This window comes from Notamacropus eugenii, chromosome 2 (genome assembly GCF_028372415.1).
Source record: "Notamacropus eugenii isolate mMacEug1 chromosome 2, mMacEug1.pri_v2, whole genome shotgun sequence".
Classification (NCBI taxonomy): domain Eukaryota; kingdom Metazoa; phylum Chordata; class Mammalia; order Diprotodontia; family Macropodidae; genus Notamacropus; species Notamacropus eugenii.
The window spans coordinates 133,882,767-133,907,965 of record NC_092873.1 but is presented as its reverse complement, the minus strand read 5'-3'; positions in this window follow the sequence as shown (position 1 = coordinate 133,907,965).

The window sequence follows — 25,199 nt, the reverse complement described above, 5'->3', positions numbered from 1 at the left end:
TTCTGCCTTCAAAACCTCCAAAGTAAATATGCAGTGGTCTCAGACCATGGAAGATATCAAAAAGAATTTTGAAAATCAAGTAAGAGAGGTGGAGAAAAAAATTGGGAAGAGAAATGAGAGAGATATAAGAAAATCATGAAATGCAAGTCAACAGCTTGCTAAAGGAAACCCAAAAAACACTGAAGAAAATAACATCATTAAAAATAGAATAACTCAAATGGCAAAAAGAGGCACAAAAAGTCAATGAGGAGAAGATTGCTTTAAAAAGCAGAAGTAGCCAAATGGAAAAGAATGTTCAAAAGCTCACTGGAGAATATTTCTTTAAAAACTAGAATGAAGTAGAAGGAAACTAGTGTCTTTATGAGAAACCAAGAATACCAAGACAAAATCAAGAAAATGAAAAAAAAATAACAGAATCAGAAAATCAACTGACCTGGAAAATAGATCCAGGAGAGACACTTTAAAAATTATGGGACTACCTGAAAGCCATGATCAAAAGAAGAGCCTAGACATCATCTTTCATGAAATTATCAAGGAAAACTGCCCTGAGATTCTAGAACCAGAGGGCAAAATAAATATTCAAGGAATCCACAGAACACCTCCTGAAAGAGATCCCAAAAGAGAAACTCCTAGGAACATTGTGGCCAAATTCCAGAGTTCCCAGGTCAAGGAGAAAATATTGCAAGCAGCTAGAAAGAAACAATTCAAGTATTGTGCAAATACAATCAGGAGAACACAAGATCTAGCAGCCTCTACATTAAGGGATCGAAGGGCATAGAATAGGATATTCCAGAAGTCAAAGGAACTAGGACTAAAACCAAGAATCACCTATCCAGCAAAACTGAGTATAATACTTCAGGGGAAAAATTGGTTTTTCAGTGAAATAGAGGATTTTCAAGCATTCTTGATGAAAAGACCAGAGCTGAAAAGAAAATTTGACTTTCAAACACAAGAATGAAGAGAAGCATGAAAAGGTGAACAGCAAAGAGAAGTCATAAGGGACTTACTAAAGTTGAACTGTTTACATTCCTACATGGAAAGACAATATTTGTAACTCTTGAAACATTTCAGTATCTGGGTACTGGGTGGGATTGCACACACACGCATGCACACATGCACACATACATAGAGACAGAGTGCACAGAGTGAATTGAAGAGGATGGGCTCATATCTTAAAAAAATGAAATCAAGCAGTGAGAGAGAAATATATTGGGAGGAGAAAGGGAGAAATGGAATGGGGCAAATTATCTCTCATAAAAGAGGCAAGCAAAAGACTCATTAGTGGAGGGATAAAGAGGGGAGGTGAGAGAAAAACATGAAGTCTACTCTCATCACATTCCACTAAAGGAAAGAATAAAATGCACACTCATTTTGGTATGAAAACCTATCTTACAATACAGGAAAGTGGGAGATAAGGGGATAAGAAGGGTGGGGGGGATGATAGAAGGGAGGGCATGGGGAGGAGAGTGCAATTTGAGGTCAACACTCATGGGGAGGGATAGGTTCAAAAGAGAATAGAAGTAATGGGGGACAGGATAGGATGGAGGGAAATATAGTTAGTCCTATACAACACAACTATTATGGAAGTCATTTGCAAAACTACACAGATTTGGCCTATATTGAATTGCTTGCCTTCCAAAAGGAAGGGGTGGAGAGGGAGGGAGGTAAAGAAGTTGGAATTCAAAGTGTTAAGATCAACTGTCCAGTAATGTTCTTGCCACTAGGAAATAAGAAATACAGGTAAAGGGGTATAGAAAGCTATCTGGCGCTACAGGACAAAAGAGAAGACGGCGACAAGGGCAGAGAGGGATGATAGAAGAGAGAGCAGATTGGTCATAGGGGCAATTAGAATGCTTGGTGTTTGGGGGGGGAGGGGAGAAAAGGGGAGAAAATTTGTAACCCAAAATTTTGTGAAAATGAATGTTAAAAGTTAAAGAAATAAATTTTTTTAAAAAAAGAAATTTGACATAATTGTTTTACCCAGTTTTCCTGTTTTTCTCTAATTTTGGCCACATTCATTCCTACAACATCTTTTTTTTAATTTCATGTAATTAAAATTACCTCTTTTACTTCCTATGATTTTGTCCATCTCTTGTTTAGTAACAAACTATTCTCTTATTCATAGATCTGACAGATACGTGTTTATGCTCACCTAATTTACTTATGATGTCATCCTTTGTGTACAAATCATTTATATAGTTTTACCCTGTTTTGCTATGTATTGTGAGATTTAGCCCCATGCATTTTTCTTCCAAATTGTTTCCTAGTTTTTCCCAGAAGTTTTGCTAAATGGTAAATTCTTAGCCAAAAATGTTAGATGCTTGGGATTATCAAGAACAAGTCATTTAATACTACCTATTGTACATAAAATGTATTCGACTGATTCACCATTTTATTTGCTAGCCAACACTAGACTGTTTACCATTTTGCAAGTTATTTTGAAATTTGGAACTTCAAAGATGCATTCCTTCATTTTTTTTCATTCATTCCTTGGAGAGTTTGCTTTTTTTTAATCTTCTACATGATTAATGTTTTTTTTTTTTCCAGGTCTATAAAATATTTTTTCGTTGTTAGTTTGGTAACTAAATAAGCAAATTATATTGGGTAGAATTGTCATTTTTATCAACTCATCCTACTGATGAGCAATTAAAGATCTCTCTTTATTGGCATGAAATATATTGCATAAGTGTATTCATATAATCCCTGGGTTTCTCTTGACAGGTGGACTCCCAAATATTTTATCTTGTCTGCAGCTAATTTAAATGAAATTTCTCTATCTCTTGCTGCTTGGAATTATTTGTAGTAAAAAACATTGAAGATTCATGAGACTATATTTTATATTCTGCAACCTTGCTAAAGTTGTTAATTACTTCAATGAATTTATCATTAATTTCCTAAGGCTTTCTAATTATACTAACACATAATTTAAAATAATGGGATACTTTCTCTTTGTCTCTTTGCCTATTTTTAATCCTTTCATTTCTTTTATTTTCCTTTTTTTGTTATAGCCATCATTTGTAGTTATTATATTAGATAATGGGGGTGATAATACATATTCTTGTTTCATTGGTCATCTATTAGGAAGGTTTCAAGTTTATCCCCATTAAAGTTAATGCTTGCTCTTGGTTTTAGATTTTAAAAAGACTCCATTGATTCCTGTGCTTTCTATTTGTTTCTTAAGTAGGAATTAGTGTTGCATTTTGTAAAAGACTCTTTCTGCTTTTATTGATTAATTCACAGGATTTTTAAGTTGATTTGGCCAAATATACTGATAATCTTAGTGAAATTGAACCAGCCCTGAACTTCTGGTATAAATCTTGTATGTATTTCTATAATCTCCTTGCTAATAGTTCATATAAATTGTTGCATCAATGCTCATTTAGAAAATCGGTCTATAGTTTTCTTTCTCTGTCTTTGTTCTTCTGATTTAGGTATCAAAAACATATTCGTTTCATAAAAGGAAGCTGTTAGGATTCTTTTCCATTTTTTTCAAATAGTTCACATAGCAATGGGATTGTTTATAAATGTTTCATAAAATTCATTTTTGAATCCATCTTCTTCTCTGGATTTTTCTTAGAGAATTAATTGATTGATTGTTCAGTTTATTTTTCTATAATAGAGTTATTTGAGTATGCTATTTTCATTTAGGTTAATTTGATCAGTTTGCATTTTTATAAATATTCATCCACTTCACTCAGATTGTCAATTCTACTGGCATATGTTCTGATAAAATAATTCCTAAAAAGTGTTTTAATTTCATCTTCATTTTCTGTTCACTAGTCTTGTTTTTGATACCAGTAATTTGGTTTTCTTCTTTCAATTCTTTAAATAAAATTGACCAATGTTTTATCTATTTTATTGATTTTTTATAAAACCACCTCCTACTTTTAGTTATTGTTAAATGATCCTCTCAACCCTTGAGACGTGACCCAGAAGTGAGGATAACAATGGAGTTTCTAAATAGTGGCCTGCACTGTGTTCAGTAAACTTTTTCTGACCACTTGCCACATACCCTTGCCAATACTGGCTTGAGCAATCATAGTGGTTGCTGCTTTTGTTGCTACCACCAAGTCATGCCACTGGTGATATATCCTCATAGATTCTAGACCATGTTACAGACATGTCCACTACAATTTCATAAACTTCTGATCTCCTAAAATGACTAGGGCTGGGGGAAAAAAAAAGCTTTCTCACCCTGACCTTTTATTTACTCTGACATTGCAGAATTTTAAGGGAGATATTGTTTTTATGCAGTTTGGAGGAAAATTTTCTGCATGTCTGGCTGTAGTGCTTCCTCTATGCCACCATATTGGCTCCTTTTAGTAATTTTTTTGAGGAAAAGCTGTCCTGGCCTAAGGACAAGTGGGTCTTATGATATTGCTTTCTCCACAATGATGATGAGAGAAATGCAAAGATAGATGTAACAGACCTTTACTTTTAATTCAGATACAATCACTCTAGAAGTTAGATCTTAACTATCCCTACTACCCAGATTTGGCTATTGGTTTTTCATCAATAAATATTGAGATTTCATGCAGAACTGCATGAAATTCATGCAGAATTGGTTGGCTCAGGAGCTTTAGTCTTAGAGTGTTGGACTTCATTTCATCATTATATGACTACAAAGGATCTAGAAGTGGTACCGCATGGTTCCAAAGCCATATGGATCAGTATCAATATTTCAATCAACTTTAGTCAGCTAAATCAACTCATGGCGCCTTTAATGTATGTTCTTATTGAATATCCTTCTCCTACTACAGTCAAATAAAACTCCTTTCATTGATAGTTGAATGACTTAAGTATTTCATCATTTTTTTCAGTATTTAACGTAAAGTGTCAGGAGATTAACCTGAGTAAGGCCTTGCACAAAACAACAATCAAGGAAGGAAGTTCAAAGAGTCATGAAGCTTAAGAAGTATGGAACTCTGAGGTCAATGTAATCAGTTCCCTCATTTTTCAAAAAAGGAAATTGAAGCCAAGGGATGTTGAATGACTTATCAAAGAAAACTCAGGTAATACAATTTACTATACAAATAGCCATTTCACAAATATTTTATTAGATTTTAAGAGAAATGTAAATTTCATGTTAAAGAGAGAGAAGATCTCTTACAGGTGGAGGAACAAAAAAGTTTTTAGGACAGGATGTTATTTCATAAAAACCTTGAAGAGTGTTTAGTATTTTAACAGGTAATAGTAATTAAGGCCTCAGAGCAGTAATATTTTAAGAGTAGAGAAGTTTGCTGTTCAGTCATTTCAGTTGTGTTCAACTATCCACTACCCAATTTGGGGTTTTCTTGGCAGATACTGGAGTGCTTTGTCATTTCCTTTTCCAGGTCATCTTACAAATTATGAGACTGAGACAAACATGGCTAAGTAACTTGTTTAGGATCATACAGCTAGTAAGTGTGTGAGAGCACTATTTGAACTCAGGTCTTCCTGACTACAGGCCTATCTATTGTGCCACCCAGCTGTATGAACCTCATAAGCAAAAAGATGATAACATTAATAAGGGAAGAAAAGGAAGGAAACAAGAATTTATTAGTGTCTACTAAGTTCCAGTCCCTGTGATAATTACTTTATAAACATTTCATTTTATCTTCACAGGAATCCTTGAAGGTACGTGGTGTCATTATCATCACCATTTTACAGTTAAAGAAAATGAGGAAAAATAACAACAATAAAAAGAGTAACTAGAACTTACATAGAATGCTCAGATTTTAAATAAACTTTGCAAATATCTTATTTACTATTGAAATAGTGCTTGAATATAAGTGCTGTCACTTTTCTCATTTTATAGACAGGGAAACTGAAGCAGAGTTAAATATTTGCACAGGTTCTCATAGTTAGCAAGTTTATAATGAAGGTTTTGACTTTAGGTCTAGCACTTTATCCACTAACCTAATATAAGGTTGGAAGCAACCAGAATGTGACAGACTTTAATTGACACTATCAAGAACTTTGATGGTATTAATAGGTAATGGGAGGATATTGAAATTTTAATGCAATGAAATAAATGATCAGAGATTTGCATAAATAAGATTATTCTATCAAGAGTGGATAACATGAATTAGAAGGGTATAGTAATCCAAAATATCCTTTGTTTGGGGTAGTGGTGAAATAACCTCTTCTGGGACAGGCTTTTATATTTTTTTTTATTCTAGAATCCACTCAACCATTTTGTCTTGTATCTCCATACTGATTATTTAGTGGTATCATTCACTGTTATAAAGGTTTTATTTTGTTTTGCTTTTTTGCTTTTGACTACATTATTGATCTCACTGACAACGTGGTGTTCTGTAAAGAGCACTATCTGTGGATTAAAATGGATCTCAGTTCAAATCTTGTGAATTATGCTTTTGACTACCTCTGTGATTTTGATCTTATAATTTAATTTAAACAGACTTTGTTTACCACATATAGACAACAAGTAAGCTAAACTTGATGAACCTTGAATTCTCTCCAATCTCTAGAGCTATGATCCTATGACCTTCTTTCTTATTACACCAGACATTGCAACGTATGAGATAATAGTGTAAGACATTAGTCTTTCTTATAAGACCTACTTCTTAAACAGGCCTATTCAATGAATGGTCTTTGCTTTGCCCTGCGTACTTACAAAGACCTTGACCTAAAGGGACCAAGGTCTCCCAGTGCATCCTAGGTCATCTCCAGTCATCCTGATGAACATCTGGTCACTGGATTTTGATGGCTCTGGACGAGAAGTAAGACTGGTGACCTGCATAGCCTTCCCTCACTCCAAAACAAAGTCAAGTGCAAGTCATGTCATCATTTCTCTGATGGCATGGTTTTCTTTGGCAACGAAGGATGAGCACAACAATTACCTTAACATATTTTTGTCAGCATTTCAGTGGGATGACCTAGACTCATCTACTATGTGCGCAGTTCTATCATGAAGAGCTGCCTCATAATTTGCCAAGGTGTGATTTAAGCTCTATGCCCTGGTTTTGTATGTCAATTCCTTGACTTAGAATGGAATGTCAACAGGCTTTCATGGTTGGAGACAAGATCCCAGGCACTTCCTGCTCTAATTAGGAATCAAACAGATGGTGAAGATAGCTTTGCGTATGTTTGTGAGCAGTATAAACTCAGGGCCACCACTGAACCCCTTGCTCCTCTTGCTATAGCCTGAATATTATAACACTTAGATCCTGATTGAAGGATGAATGTGTGGTAAGGCAGTGGAGGGATGAAGAATAGAATATTATTTCTAGTAATGGTCTGTTATTTGATTCTAATCTTTAATCAGAACAGCACTGGATTCAAGCCTCTGAAATGAATATGAAACATGAAAGCCCAAGAATGGGTTTATGGTTTTAAAATGAAGGAAATTAACCAAGCCACAGTGGCTTGTTAAAGGAAGTGGTAAGTAATCATGGTGAATTTCTAAGGCACTTTAACCCCAAAGGAATGCCTAGCAATGCTGCACTTCTCTCCTACTTCAGTTTCTGGTTCTGGAGAAGCACTAGTAAACCTCATGTTCCTTTTACACCTTAGCAATATATAGTACTTTCCCTCCTGTTTGTACCCTTGTTTGTATGTGATATTGAAGAGAAATACAAGAGTCTATGAGTAGTTTCCATTAGGACTTGGAGAATTTTAGTGCCAATATGATATTCACAGCACCTATGGTGGCCATGAATAGCCTAGTGCAATTAGGAATTGTGAAATACAACAGATTCTCCACATGGAACTAAAACATTTATTCAGATACAAGAAAGCAAAATCCATCAGAGTAATTAAAATCCATACACAACAGCAAAGTAGAGAACAACACCATCCACAGAACTTCCCTTGCTAGACTTCCCACACACCAGCTCCATAAACAAATCACAAGCAGACTCCCTTAAACAAAATCACAAACAAGCTCTTTCACGCATGCTGGTCAGATGCCTGATTGCCTCCATCCTTCCTAGCTCTTACTCCTATCACAACTAACTTGTAGGTCTCCTATAGCTCTGCCTCTTCCAGTTCCACACATTCAGCAAACTCCTCCCATCACAGGCTCCATGTGACTCAGATTTCTATGTGACCCAGGCAGGCTTTTCCAATTGCATTCCTTTCTTCAATTCTATATTCTCTTTTCACAACATAGCAAACCAAATTCTCAGGTTAGTATAAAAAGTGGTGTCTACTTCAAAAATATAAGACAAATTCTGATCATAAGGAATATACAAGATGGTAGGAGATAAAGGAGATCATCTTATGTATAAGTCAAGAAACATATTTATTTTTCTTTTTCTTGGATATTTATTCTGAAGGTTAGTGTTTTTTAAACAAACTTTTAGTCAAACTTTCTAAACAAACAAAAGTTTATTTTTTGGTAGGATATGGGAAATTAAAGTGCAATCTTATCAAGAACTGATTATAAATACATATACATGTAAATATGTACATGTCTTGTCACTGAGTGCTGATAACTTTATTGTCAGCTTGATAATAGTGCTAATAAAAAGAAACATGTTTAAAATCAGTAATTGTGAAACGTAATTTGTTAATTATAGTAGTTAGTTTCTTTTTTTGAGCTAAATAAAGCCTGATCATGGAAGAACAACATCATTGTGCTTTTGTAAAAAACAAAATCTAATATATCCAATGAAAGACAATGCAAGGCTTGATTGGATCACCTGGGAACCACATATGCTGTGCAGAGTATAAGAAGCATAAGAATCTTAGTTCTTGAAAAGCTGAGAATCAATACTCAATTGAAATTTGTATGCATAACCAGGTTTTATGGTTTTCTTTGTTGATTTTAGATTTTATTTTCCTACATCTTGGTCAAAAACCTGGGTGAGTGAAGTAAGCACCAGCTGCCTGAATTATTCCTGTAGGAGTGTAATTATCCTATAATCTCTCCTGTGTTTATGGGGAACAGATAGACAGACAGAGAGACAGTCAGACAGTCAGATAGACAGATAGACAGACAGACAGACAGGTAGAGAGATGGATAGACAGACAGACAGACAGACAGACAGACAGACAGACAGATAGATAGATAGATAGATAGATAGATAGATAGATAGATAGATAGATAGATAGATAGATAGATAGATAGATAGATAGAAAGTAGGATGGATGAATAGATAACAAAATAAACATAGGATGGATGGATAGATAGCAAAATAAACTCAGAGAAAAAAAGTATTTATTAACTGAGTTATATGTGTCATCCATCTGTTAACAGGAGAAAAGTAACTTGCATGTTATGTATATCTGTTTCAAATAATTCCTGTACATAAACTTCAAAATGACTGTGGAAGCAAAGAAGAAAGGCCTGTGTTTATAATTTGTGGCTGTATTGTCTAATTCTCTGGTATTGCTTCGGTGGTAGGCTGTATTATATTCTATGTAAAAATACAAATACTTTACTTCTTTCTTTTAGATGCATGTAGTAATCCAGATAATGCAAACCCACAATTAGAAAATGTTTTCTAAAGAGCAAGAGCTGCCTAGTATAGATATGTATTTGAAAGTAGCTTTGCTTGCTGATGATAAACAGTAGGAAACAAAACCACAGATATATAAAATATGTCTCTAAGAAAATTAAGTGACACTGGGAATATTGCAGGACTTATTGAGCAATGCTGACCTATCATAACATTGTGGTCTCATCTATGTGAAAGTTAAGCTACAGTCGTAGTGAGTAATTATTTCCTCTGACACAAAAATAGCTTTTATGGCAATACAGTGGTGACACACATGTATGACAGGTGTGGATGGCATGATGGCAGTTTGCAGATTGTTTGCCATATAGCAGGAAAAACCAACGAAGAAGAACTATACAAGGCATAGAGATGATCGCTACTAGAATAAGGAAACATGTAGTACTCTGAAATAAAATCCAATGTACCCAAAATAAATTTGAATCCATTTGAGGCACAAAGTATCAGCTGGATTCAAAGATCCTCCCAATCCTAAAAAGAAAAACGCTTTATCAGCACGTTGGTTGATATCACATACATGTGCCGATAAGTCAATAAAAATTGCTTTGCAGTATAGAGCAGATTATGATCTCAATGCTCCAAAACAGAAAAGTTCTTTTCCAGAAGGCTGTATTTCTCTGTATCCCCAAAATTCCAATAAGCCTCATTGACAGTTTAAGGGGGAAAAAAAACCCAACACATGATCAGAACATAGTCAAGATGATAGACTGAGAATGGAAAGTAACCAAGATGTGGGAAAAAAAATAGAGACTCATCTGAATTTTCTTAAATTCCCCTCTAAAATAACTTTAATTTATACCCCAAAATAAAATTTTTTTCCATTAAATAGCGTTTTTTCAATTACATGTAAAATAGTTTTCAACATTCACTTTTATAAGATTTTTGAGTTCCCAATTTATTTTTTCCTCCCCTTACTCCTCTCCAAGACAGCAAGAAATCTGATACAGGCTATAAATGAACAATCATATTAAACATATTTCCATGTAATTCATGTTGTAAAACAAAAATCAGAATAAAAGAGAAAAACATGAGAAAGAAAAAAAAAGAAAAGTGTAGCTTTTAATCTACATTCAGTCTGCATACTTCTTTCTCTAGATGTGGATAACATTTTTCATCCTGAGTCTTTTAGTGTGGTCAGATCATTGCATTGCTGAGAAGAGCTAAGTCTATCAAAGTTAAACATTGCACAGTATTGTTGTTACTGTGTACAATGTATTCCTGGTTCTGCTCAATCATTGAGAATCAGTCCGTGTTAAGTCTTGAGTTTGTTTTGTTTTGTTTTGTTTTTTTTCTGAAATCCACCTGCACATCATTTCTTATAGAACAATAATATTCTATTACAATCATATTCCACAACTTCTTCAGACATTCCCTAATTGATAGGCATCCCCTCAATTTCCAGTTCTTGGGCACCATAGAAAGAGCTGCTATAAATATTTCTGTACATGTGGTTCCTTTTCACTTTTTTATGGTCTCCTTGGGATACAGTTCTAGTAGTATTGCTGGAACAAAGGGTATGCAGTTTTATAGCCCTTAGAAGTTAGTTCCAAATTGCTCTCCAGAATGGTTGTATCAGGGTACAACTCCACTAAAAATGCATTAATGTTCCAATTTTCCCACATCTTCTCCAACATTATCAATTTCATTTTTTTCATATTAGCCAGTCAGATAGGTGTGAGGTGGTAACTCAGAATTGTTAATTTGCATGTCTCTAATCAATATTGATTTACTGCATTTTATATGACTGTGAATAGCTTTAATTTCTTTGTCTGAAAACTGTCTGTTCATATCATTGGATCATTTATCAATTGGAGAATGATATATATATATATTTATAAATTTGACTCAGTTCTCTATATATTTGAAAAATGATACCTTTATCAGAAACTCTGTAAGTAGAAAAAAATGTTTCCAGTTTTCTTTTCTTCTAATCCTGGTTGCATTGACTTTGCACAAAACTTTTTAATTTAATGTATTAAAAATTATCAATTTTGTATTTCATAAGGTTTGCTATCTCTTGTTGGGTTATAAATTCTTCCCATCTCCAAAGATCTGACATGTACACTATTCTTTGCTTTCCTAATTTGCTTATGGTGTCATCTCTTATGTCTAAATCATATCCGTATCCTGGTATATGGTATAAGGTATTGGTTTATGCCTGAATACTGCCATATTATTTTTCAGTTTTCCCAGCAATTTCTTTCAAATAGTGAGTACTTATCTCCGAAAATGGAGTCTTTAGATTTATGACACAGTAGATAATTATAGTCACTGCCTATGTCTCCTGTATACTTCACCTATGCCACTGACCTACCATTCCATTTCTAATCCAGTATCAAATAGTTTGAATAATTGATATTTATAGTATAGTTTTAGAAATGGTATGGTTAGACCACCTTCCTTTGCATTTTTTTCCATTAATTCCCTTGAAATTCTGGAACTCTTGTTCTTCCAGATGAGTTTTCTTATTATACATTATAGCTCTCTACAATAATTGTTGGTAGTTTAATTTGCATGACATTGAATAAGTGAATTAATTTAAATAGAATTTTCATTATTGTTATATTAGCTCAGCCTACCAATGAGCAAATGATATTTTTCCTGTTATTTGTAACTCACATTATTTATATGAAAAATGTTTAGTAATTGTGTTCATATATTTCCTGGGTTTGTCTTGGTAGGTTTACTCCCAAATATTTTATATTGTCGTACAGTTATTTTAACTTGAATTCTCTTTATATCTCTTATTTCTGAGCTTTTTAAGCAATATACAGAAATGCCAATGATTTGTGTGGTTTTAGTGTGTATTCTGTACTTGTTAATTATTTGTTAATTGTTAATTTGTTAATTATTTCAAGTTACTTTTAGTTGATTCTCTAGGATTCCCTAAGTATACCATCACATCATTTTCAAAGAGTAATAGCTTCGTTTCCTCATTGCTTAATCTGATTGCACTAATTTAATTTTCTTCTCTTATTGCTAAAGTTAACATTTCTAGTACAATATTGAATAAGAGTGTTCATAATGGATTTCCTTGTTTTGCACCTGATCTTATCAGGAAAGAGTTTAGCTTATCCTCATAAGGTATCATACTTGTTGATGGTTTTAGATGGATGCTACTCTCCCAACGTCTGAAGAAGCAGAATGCACAAGAGAATGGAGTAAGAAAAATTTCCCGCCAAAGACAACTTAGATAGTTGGCAGAAAAGTTCTGTCTCATTGGCATGAGTGGAAAGTGCAGTCTAGTGACTGAATCAGCAGTGGCAAAAAAATGCTTCTGGTACTATCAGCCCACAGAAGGTAAGATGGTAGGACATCTGGACAAAAGGAGAATATAAGGATCCATTGGCTGGACCCGAAATCAGGACGCTGTTGCTTTGCCCATGCTCAGACCCAGATAATAGTCCCAAGATGCAGAGGAGCACTAGTACACAAGAGCTGTTAGCCTCCAGGGAGTGGTGACCGTGTCCAAAGTTCCAGGTTAGAAGAAAGAGCTTGTGGTCACTCACAAACAGAGAACAGGCCAGAAAATTGGCATCTTAGATGCTATTTTGGAAGAACCCAAAGCTTACAGGCCTCTAGAACCAGCTCTGAAAAGGTGTTGCAAAAGAACACTGAAGCCTAGGAAAATGCACTCCCACATACTGTCCAGAAACAAAGCCACTTTATCATAGAGATAAAAATCAAGAAATAGGTTGGAAAAATAAGTAAGTAATATTTAAAATCCTTACTGTAGAAAGTTATTATGATGACAAGGAAGATCAAACCATACACACAAAAGAAGAAAATAAAGTCAAAATTGCAACAGTCAAAGCCTCAAAGGAAAAGATGAATTGATCTCAGGCCATGGAAATTTTAAGGAGGATTTTAAAAAATTAAGTAAGAGAGGTAGAGGAAAAGTGGGAGGAGAAATGAGAGTGAAGCAAGAACATTATAAAAAAAGATTCAAGAGCTTGTTTAAAAAGGCACAAAAAATACTGCAGAATTGGCCAAATGGAAAAGAATATAGAAAAGTTCACTGAAGAAAATAGTTCTTTAAAGATTAGATTTGGGCAAGTGGGAGTAACGACTTTATGAGATATAGAAAGAAAACAACAATAAATCAAAATCAAGAAAAGGGAAAATAGGAAGAATATGAAATATCGTATGAGAAAAAGAAATGAAAATAAATTGAGGAGAGACAATTTAAATTTTTTGGACCACCTGAAAGCCATAATCAGAACAAAAAGAGTTTAAACATCATCTTTCAAGAAGTTACAAAAAGTGCTCTACTGATTCTAGAATGAGGATGTAAAATAGATACTAAAAGAATCTACCAATCACCTCCTCAAGGACATCTCAAAATGAACACTATCTAAAATAATATCTCCAAATTATAGTGCCCACAAGTCAAATAAGAAGTATTGTAAGCAGTCAGAATGAAACCATTTAAATATGTTGAGGGGGGCGGAGCAAAGATGGTGGAGTAGAAAGACTCACATACACATAGCTCCGAACCCACAACACATAGAACGGCTACAAGGAAGTAACTCACGGTGAATTCTGCACCCAGAGTCTACGGAACATTGGAGCGAGGGAGATTTCTGTTCCAGAGAGACCTGCAAACCTCTCGCGGGCAGTCCTTCATGCAGCGGACTGGGTGCCGGGACTGGGAGCTGAGTGCAGCCTTCCGGCGGCCACGGCACTGAGAGAAAAAGATCGAGCAGGCTTCAGGGACGGGATCTCCAGCGGCCACGCGGGTCCCTCCACCCAAAGAGGGACCTGCACACCTCTCGCAAAAGGTCTGTCGTGCTGCAGACGCGGAGCCCAGCCCAGACCTGCTGCGGCCGTGGCCGCGGCACCGAGAGAAATAGATCCGACCAGGCTTCAGGGACGGGATCACCAGCGGCCGCACAAGTACCTCCACCCACAGGTGACGGGGGTTGATGAGAGAGTCTCTTTGGCGGGTCGAGAGGAGAGTAGGGTGCCACCATAATTCAGGCCCCCCCAGGAGGTAGAAGCTGAGAGGCGCCTGCAGACCGGGGCTCCCCAAGCGGGCAGGAGCCTGAATCCATTGTGGAAGGTCTGTGTATAAAACCCCTGAGGGAACTGAGCCTGAGAGGCGGCCCTGCCCCAACCTCACCTGAACTTAATCTCACACTGAATAGCAGCCCTGCCCCCACCAAAAGCCTTAAGGTTGGAAGCAGCATTTGAATCTCAGACCCCAAACGCTGGCTGGGAGGATCAGGAGGAGAGGTGGGTGTGAGGAGAATATTCAGAGGTCAAGTCACTGGCTGGGAAAATGCCCAGAAAAGGGAAAAGAAATAAGACTATAGAAGGTTACTTTCTTGGAGAACAGACATTTCCTCCCTTCCTTTCTGATGAGGAAAAACAATGCTTACCATCAGGCAAAGACACAGAAATTAAGGCTTCTGTGTCCCAGCCCACCCAATGGGCTCAGGCCATGGAAGAGGTCAAAAAGAATTTTGAAAATCAAGTTAGAGAGGTGGCGGAAAAACTGGGAAGAGAAATGAGAGAGATGAAAGAAAAACGTGAAAAGCAGATCAGCTCCCTGCTAAAGGAGACGCAAAAAAATGTTGAAGAAATTAACACCTTGAAAACTAGCCTAACTCAATTGTCAAAAGAGGTTCAAAAAGCCAATGAGGAGAAGAATGCTTTCAAAAGCAGAATTAGCCAAATGGAAAAGGAAATTCAAAAGCTCACTGAAGAAAATAGTTCTTTCAAAATTAAAACGGCACAGATGGAGGCTAATGACTTTATGAGAAAGCAAGATATCACAAAACAAAGAGAGAAGAATGGAAAAATGGAAGATAATGTGAAATACCTCATTGGAAAACAACAGAGCTGGAAAATAGATCCAGGAGAGACAATTTAAAAATTATGGGACTACCTGAAAGCCATGATCAAAAGAAGAGCCTAGACATCATCTTTCATGAATTTATCAAGGAAAACTGCCCTGAGATTCTAGAACCAGAGGGCAAAATAAATATTCAAGGAATCCACAGAACACCTCCTGAAAGAGATCCCAAAAGAGAAACTCCTAGGAACATTGTGGCCAAATTCCAGAGTTCCCAGGTCAAGGAGAAAATATTGCAAGCAGCTAGAAAGAAACAATTCAAGTATTGTGCAAATACAATCAGGAGAAGACAAGATCTAGCAGCCTCTACATTAAGGAATCGAAGGGCATGGAATAGGATATTCCAGAAGTCAAAGGAACTAGGACTAAAACCAAGAATCACCTACCCAGCAAAACTGAGTATAATACTTCAGGGGAAAAATTGGTCTTTCAATGAAATAGAGGACTTTCAAGCATTCTTGATGAAAAGACCAGAGCTGAAAAGAAAATTTGACTTCCAAACACAAGAATGAAGAGAAGCATGAAAAGGTGAACAGCAAAGAGAAGTCATAAGGGACTTACTAAAGTTGAACTGTTTACATTCCTACATGGAAAGACAATATTTGTAACTCTTGAAGCATTTCAGTATCTGGGTACTGGGTGGGATTACACACACACACACACATGCACACACGCACATATACATAGAGACAGAGTGCACAGACTGAATTGAAGAGGATGGGATCATATCTTAAAAAAAATGAAATCAAGCAGTGAGAGAGAAAGATATTGGGAGGAGAAAGGGAGAAATGGAATGGGGCAAATTTTCTCTCATAAAAGAGGCAAGCAAAAGACTCATTAGTGGAGGGATAAAGAGGGGAGGTGAGAGAAAAACATGAAGTCTACTCTCATCACATTCCACTAAAGGAAAGAATAAAATGCACACTCATTTTGGTAGGAAAACCTATCTCACAATACAGGAAAGTGGGGGATAAGGAGACAAGCAGGTTGGGGGGGCATGATAGAAGGGAGGGCATGGGGAGGAGAGTGCAATTCTAGGTCGACACTCATGGGGAGGGGTAGGATCAAAAGAGAATAGAAGTAATGGGGTACAGGATAGGATGGAGGGAAATATAGTTAGTCCTATACAACACAACTATTATGGAAGCCATTTGCAAAACTACACAAATTTGGCCTATATTGAATTGCTTGCTTTCCAAAGGGAAGGGGTGGAGAGGGAGGGAGATAAAAAAGGTGGAACTCAAAGTGTTAGGATCAGCTGTCGAGTAATGTTCTTGCCACTAGGAAATAAGAAATAAAGTAAAGGGGTATAGAAAGCTATCTGGCCCTACAGGACAAAAGAGAAGATGGAGACAAAGGCAGAGAGGGATGATAGAAGAGAGAGCAGATTGGTCATAGGAGCAATTAGAATGCTTGGTGTTTGGGGGGGGGGAAGAGATAAAAGGGGAGAAAATTTTTAACCCAAAATTTTGTGAAAATGAATGTTAAAAGTTAAATAAATAAATTTAATTTAAAAAAAATAAATATGTTGAACCCATGTCAGCATAACTCGAGATTTATCAGTTTATTTTATCAGTTTTAATTTATGCATTAATCTATCAATTTATCCATTTAATTTACACATTAAACTACCAGAGGATTTGGATTATAATATTCCAGAGGGCAAAAGAGGTAGAATTACAACCAGGAGTCACATATCCAGCAAAAGTAAATACAGTCCTTCAAGGGAAAATGGATATTAAATTAAATAGAAGATTTTCAAGCATTTCTGATGAAAAGACAAAAACTAAGGAAAAATTTTGACCTTCAAATACAAAACAAATTGAAGCATAAAAGGGTAAATATGAAATACAAATCATATGGGCTTCAATAAGGTTAAATTGTTTACATTCCTAGATAAAAGAAAAATGTTTGTGACTCTTAAAAATGCTCTCATTATTATGACAGATGGAAGGAGTTTACATAGAGAGGGTATGGATATGAGTTGAATATAATGACATGACTGCCTTTTTCTTCTATAATTTTAATTTAAGTATTTACTTTTGATTTCCAACATTCAGTTCCACAAGCTTTTGAATTTAAATTTCCACCGTCCCTATCCTAAAGCCTCCACATGACAGTGTGAAATCTGATATAGCCTCTATATGCATTCATATCTCCCCAAATTATTAATTTATGCCTTTTCAATTTTCAACAATCACTTTTATAAGTTTTAAATTTTATTCCCCTTCTTCTCTGCTCCCTCCCCAAGATGGTATGCACATACTTTCTTATTAAACACGTTTTCTAATTAGTCATGTTGCATAGAAGAATCAAAATTAATGGGAGAGACCATGAGAAAAACAAAACTAAATCAAGCATAACAAAAGAGAAAGTAGTCTGCTTCACTCTGCATTCTGTCTTCATAGTTCCTTCTCTGGATATGGATGGAATTTTGCATCATGAGTACTTTGAAAATATTTTAGGTCCTTGTATTGCTGTGAAGGGTTGTCTATCAAAAACAGTCCTCACACAATATGGTTGTTACTGTGTATAATGTTCTCCTCGTTCTGTTCACTTCACTGAGCATCAGCATATATGAGTCTTTCCAAGTTTTTCTGAAGTCTGACTGCTCATCATTTTTTATACCACAATAGTATTCCATTATATTCATATACCACAACTTGCTCAGCCATTCTTCAATTGATGGGCATTCCCTCAATTTGCAGTTTTTGGTCACCACAAAAAGAGCTACTATAAATATTTTTGTACATGTGGGTCTTTTGCCCATTTATATGATCTCTTTTGGATGCAACCTTAGCAGCAGTATTGCTGGGTGAAAGGGTATGCACATTTTTATAGCACTTTGGGCATGCTTCAAACTGCTTTCCTAAATGATTAGATCAACTCATAGCTCCACCAGCAATGAATCAGTGTTCCAGCACTCCCACATCTTCTCCAATATTTATCATTTTCCTGTTTTGTCATGTTACCCGATCTGTTAGGTATGATATGGTACGTCAGAGCTGCATTGATTTGCATCTCTCTAATCAATAATGATTTAGAGTATTTTTATATGACTATAGATAGCTTAAATTTCTTTCTCTGAAAATTGCCTGTTCACTACATATACATTCATATTAACCATATTATTACATTAATCATATTGTAAGGAAGAATTATAAACAATTGAATGAATCATGAGAAAAAAGAAACAAAACGAAACCAAAAGGAGAGAAAGCAAATAGGATAATTTGATCTACATTCAGACTCCATAATTCTTCTCTGAATGTGGATAGCATTTTCTATCATGAGCCTTCAGGAGTTTTCTTAGAACCTTGCCTTTTTGAGAAGAGCCAAGTCTATCAAAGTTAGTCATTGATCAATGTGACTAACTGTGTACAACATTCTCCTCGTTCTGCTCCCCTCACTCAGCATCAGTACATATAAGTTTTTTCAGGTTTTTATGAAGTTTTTCTACTCATCATTTCTTATAGTACAGTAATAATCCATTACATTCATATATTATAACTTGATCAGTCATTCCTCAATCGATGGTGATCCCTTCAATTCTCAATCCTTTGCCACCACAAAAAGAACTGCTGTGATCTTTTTTGTATATGTGATTCTTTTTATGGATGATTATCTTAAAATAATAAAGTTATGGGCAGAGCAAAATGAATACACTGGGAGAAGGGGAAGGGGAGAGGTAGACTGAGGTAAATTATCTCATATAAAAGATATGAAAGAGTTTTAACAGGGGAGTGGAAGATGGAGGAGGTGGGGGAGAGAGTGGGGTTACTCTCATCAAAATTTTTTCAGAGAGGGAATAAAATATACACACAGTTGAGTATAGAAATTTATTTTGCCAGAAAAGAATGTGGGGGGGGGGTAGTCAAGATGGCAGAGTAGAAAAACGCACATATTCTAGCTCTTCCCCCACATTCCCCCACAGCCCATAAAATACCTGTAAAGAAAGATTCTCAACAAATTCTAGAGCAGTAGAAGCCACAGAACAACAGAGTGGAGATTTCCATCCCAGAGTGACCTGAAAGGCTGATAGAAAATGTCTGTCACATTGGGTGCTGAGTGGAGCTTAGCCCAGCCTTGCTCACATGGCTTGGCTCTGAAAGAAGGATGAGAGTAGGCCTCGGGGAAGAAATCCCCAGGCCCAGCAACAGCAGTTCACAGATCCCTCAACCCACAGGTGTCAAAGGTCAGTGAGAGGGTTTTTTCAGCTGGCCAAGAAGGGAGAAGGGACTTCTCATAGCTCTGACCTCAGGCGACAGTCACAGAGTCCATATCTGGTGGGCAACAGCAGCTTCCACAGCAGCCCGCATCCATTATTGGATAGTAAAACCCCTGGGAGCAATGAGCAGCTGATTCTTACCTAAGCCCTGTGTGGATGCCCTGCCCCTACCTAATACTCCTGGGGTATTTGAGTAGCTGATCTTTATCTTACCTGAATGCCAGCTCTGCCCCAGCAGCTTATCTGAATCTCATCCCCCAGTGTTGGCTTGGCTGAACTGGATTCAAGGTGGTTGTGAAGAAGCAATTCTGTTACTCAGATTCTGGTACAAAAATTTCTGCTTGCTCCCAGATCAATGTACACACTTGATTGAAGCACCCTGAAGGAACTGAGATATTACAGACACCCAGAGTAAACACTACTCTTGACAAAGGACCCAAAAGTCAAGTAACTGGTTGGGAAAATGCTGAAAAAAGAGGGAAAAAGTAAGACTATGGAAGGTTACTTTCTGGGTGAACAGATATCTTCTCCCATCCTTTTGGGCTGAGGAAGAACAATGTGTAAATTGAGAAAGACATAAGAGAAAGACATAAAAGTCAAATTTTCTGTATCCCAAATATCCAAAACAAACATTCAATGATCTCAGGCCATGGAAGAGCTCAAAAAGAATTTTGAAAACAAAGTAAGAGAGGTGGAGGAAAAATTTGGAAGAGAAATGAGAGAGATGTAAGGAAATCATGAAAAGCAGGTCAACAACTTGCTAAAGGAGATTTGAAAAAAATGCTGAAGAATATAACATCTTTAAAAATCGGCTAACTCAATTGGTAAAACAAGTACAAAAATCCAATAAGGAGAAGAAAGCCTTAAAAAGCAGAATTAGCCAAATACAAAAGGAGGTTCAAAAGGTCACTGAAGAAAATAGTTCTTTCAAAATTAGAATGGAACAGATGGAGACAAAAGACTTTATGAGAACCAAAAAATCACGAAACAAACCCAAAAGAATGAAAAAATGGAAGATAATGTGAAATATCGCATTGGAAAACAACTGACCTGGAAAATAGATCCAGCAAAGACAATTTAAAAATTATGAGACTACCTGAAAGTCATGATATAAAAAAGAGCCCAGACATCATCTTTCATGAAATTATCAAGGAAAACTGCCCCTTATATTCTAGATCCAAGGGGCAAAACAAATATTGAAAGAATCCACCAATTACCTCCTAAAAGAGATCCAAAAAGAGAAACTCCTAGGAACATTGCAGCCAAATTCCAAAGTTCCCTGGTCAAGGAGAAAATATTGTTAGCACCTAAAAGAAACAATTTGAGTATTGTGGAAATACAATCAGGATAACTCAAGATCTAGCACCTTCTGCGTTAGGACATCAAAGGATGTGGAATACTATATTCCAGAAGGCAAAGGAACTAGGACTAAAATCAAGAATCACCTACCCAGCAAAACTGAGTATGCTACTTCAGGGGAAAAGTGGTCTTTCAATGAAATAGAGAACTTTAATTTCTTGATGAAAAGACCAGAGCTGAAAAGAAAATTTGACTTTCAAACATAAGAATCAAAAGAAGCATGAAAAGGTAAGCAGGAAAGAGAAATCATAAGGGACTTACTAAATTTGAACTATTTGCATGCCTGCATGGAAGGACAATATTTGTAACTCTTGAAACTTTTTTCAGTATCTGGATAGCTGATGAGATTACACACACACACACACACACACACACACACAGAAACACACACACACACACAGAGAGAGAGAGAGAGAGAGAGAGAGAGAGAGAGAGAGAGAGAGAGAGAGAGAGAGCGCACAGGGTGAGTTGAATAGGGTAGGAGCATATCTAAAAAAATCAAATTAAGGAGTGAGACAGGAATATATTGGGAAGAGAAAGGGAGAAATGGAATGGGGCAAATTATCTCTCATAAAAGAGGCAAGTAAAAGACTTTTCAATGGAGGGGAAAAGGGGGCAGGTGAGAGAGAAAACATGAAGCTTGCTTTCATCACATTCGACTCAAGGAAGGAATAAAATCCACACTCATTTTTGTATGAAAACCTATCTTACAATACAGGAAAGTGGGGAAGAATGGGCTAAACAGTTTGGGGGGATGATAGAAGGGAGGGCAATGTGAGGAGGGAGAAATTAGAAGTCAATCCTTTTTTGGAGGGACAAGGTCAAAAGAGAGAATAGAAGCAATGGGGAGCAAGATAGGATGGAGGGAAATATAGTTAGTCTTATACAACACAACTATTATGGAAGTCTTTTGCAAAACTACACAGATATGACCTATATTGTATTGCTTACCTTCCCAATGGGCATTGATGGGGAGGGAGGGAGGAAGAGAAGTTGGAACTCAAAGTTTTAGGAGCAACTATTGAGTATTGTTTTTGCATACAACTAGGAAATAAGAAATACAGGTAATGGGGTACAGAAATTTATCTTGCCCTACAAGATAAAAGAGAAGATGGGGATAAGGGAAGGGAAGGATGTTAGAAGGGAGAGCAGATTGGTGATAGGGGCAATTAGAATGCTCAGTGGTTTTGCGTGGGGGGAGAGGAGTAATGAGGAGAAAATTAGGAACTTAATTTTGTGGAAATGAATGTTGAAAACTTAAATAAATTTAAAAAAATAAAAAAAAATTTAAACAAAGAAAATAGAAGGGAAAGGGGACAATTGAGGGGTGTGTGAATGTGTGATAGAATGTCAGAATGGGTACTAAAAAGACAGAAACAAAACACTTTTGACATTTTTTGAAACAAAAAAGCAAGGTGAAAGGAGAGCGAGCAAAAATTCGACAGAAAAGGAAATTAACAAAAGTTGGAGAGCATGTTGGAAAATTGAGACTATTAAACTATTGGGAAAGCTGCATACAGGTTCAAAAATTTTGTAGAGCATTTTGGAACTATATCTAAAGGTCTATAAGCCATGCAGACCCTTTGACCACACAGTACCACTGCTTGTCATGTATCCCAAAGAGATTAAAAAACAAAGGAAAATAATTTTTATATATAAACATATTCATAACAATTTTATGTATAAATATATTTATAACACTTTATATATTGTTACAAATAACAAATTTATAATTTTTTTAATGAAGGTAAAGAATTGGAAACTGAGGGCATGTCTATGAACTGGGAAATGGATGAAGAGATTGTGGTATATGATTGGGATGGAATATCATTGTATTATAAGAAATGATGAGCAGGTATCTCTCAGAAAAATCTGGGAAGACTTACATGAACTGATGCAAAGTGAAATGAGTAGGACCAGGAGAACATTATATACAGTAACAGCATAATTCATTTGGCCACTTCTTCCTTAGACCAAAGACAATCATGATGGCAAGTTCACAATTTCGATCCCCAGGATGTCAGTCAACTTATATTGGTTAACAATTAATTAGAGAATGATTATTACAATGAGGGGCTGGACTTGAACTTTGATTTTTTCATTTAGTTCTTTGGGTAACCCCAACCTTAGAAAATATATTCAAAGAGATTATCCCCACCCAAATCTGATTAGAATACAATAGCTTCCCCATCTAGGTGGAGTCTGAAGAGAAAGTTAGTCCAGTCTCATTATAAGGGATGTTCTTCAAGAGACTGAACTTTTAAAATGAGTGTTTTAGAAAAAGGGAAGAACTGTGGATCTCCCCAAATCATTGCTTATTGAAAATTATTTCAAAGTCTACTTGCTAAGACACAAAGTAACTATATGACTACTTATTATGAACTATATGAACAATTGCAATAAAAAAATCATCACATAAATAGACAGATGTAAATTATTGGAAAATATTACTTACTCACAGGTGTGCTGAGCCAATATAATAAAAATGTAGATACTGCCTAAAATTATTTATTTAATCACTGCTATACAAAGAAAATTGCCCAAAAATTGTGGCTAGAAAAAAATCATAAATTTATTTGGAGAAAACTAGTCAACATTAGCAGGGGAATGAATTAACAAAAAAAGGTGGGAGAGGTATAAGATTACCAAATCTAAAACTAAACTATGAAACTGTAATCTTCAAAATAATTTGGTACTTTATAGGAGAAGTAGAGAGGTTGATAACTGGCAAGATTAGGTATACAATATAAAGAAGCAAATGAACCCAGTAATCAAGTCATTTCTTATAACATAATAATATTTCATCTCAATCTTATACTACCACTCTTTTTAGCCATTCCTTAACTGATGGACATCTCCACAATTTTCTATCCCTTTGGGATATAGGCCTTGTAGTGTTCTTAGTGGGTTAAGGAGTATGCAAGGTTTTACAGTCTTTGGGACATAATTCCAATTGCTCTTCAGAACAGTTGGATCAGTTCATAGCTCCACCAACAATGCCTTAGCATCTAAGTTTTCCCACATGCTTTCAAATATTTTTCATTTTCTTTTTTTGTCACGTTAGCTTTTTTTGGTAATTGTGAGGTGGCAAGTAAAGGCTGTTTTAATTTACGTGTCTCTAATCGCACATCCTTGTAAGGAAAGATAAGTTTTTTCCACTTTTTTTTTTGTTAGTGTACTCAGCTACTGAACTAGGACGTAATTGAACTAGACAACACTTTCTGGTTGCTTTTCTAAGAAGTAATCAACTGCTTTATTTCAGAGTCTTGACTAAAAGAGGCCTACCCTCCAGAAAGAGAATTTTACTCTTGGACACTGACTTATCTTGAAAACAGATTAGCACCATATCCTATAAAGCAGTGCCATCAACATAAGATCTAAATTTTGAAAGGTATTTCAGAGACGTTGGTGCTGAAGCAGAGAGCAGGAAGCCTCTCTAGTTAATAACTAGCAAATCTATATTTTCCCCTGATATATTTCCTAAACTATGCCTATTTATCATCAGCGGCTTGATTCCCCCACAATCTGTGGGCCCAGAGCTCCAGAACCAGTTGCTGTCTCTGCCTCTGCCGCTGTTGTGGCTGCTGCAGGTTTCCCTGGCCCCTCTCGCTTCAGCTGCCCTGGGACTGGGACTAGACCACTCCACTCTCCCACACTGGTCCCACAGGCTTTTTCCACTGACCTTCCAATTTGTCCTCAGTGTTTTGGGGGTCCTGAAGTCTGGAAACTGCCACAGGTGCGAGACATTTATTCTCCCCAGGGCGTTCTCAGGCAGTGGCCCACGCTACACTGTGCCCTGCCCCCTGCCTGGAGCGATTAACACTTCTGGGCAACCTTCCAGGCTGTCTTGGCCTGGAGATTTGCTTCACTCAATCATTTTGTGGGCTCTGCAGCTACAAAATTTATTTAGAGGCATTTTTTAAAGGTATTTGGCTAGGCTTGGGGGCAGCACTCTAGAAAGTGTGTGCTGTTACTTCACCATCTTGACTCTGCCCTGAACTATGCCTATTTATTATCCATAAGAAGAAGAATTCCCAAGGGTTTTAAGGTTTGGGTTTCCCCACTTATTTATTTCCATAATGATTCTTCTCTCCCTTTCAAAAGAATGTGAGAGAGAAAGTAACTGGAGTAAAGGTATAGCCAGTATTTAGGACATTCTTTTCTCCAACCTGGTCATATTTCTGACTTCTGGTGCACATTTGACTCAAAAAAGAAATGCCAATTTGGTGTTGCAGCCTCCTTTATCCCAAGTATTAGCAGATAATTGGATAATGACTAGCATTGATATAACACT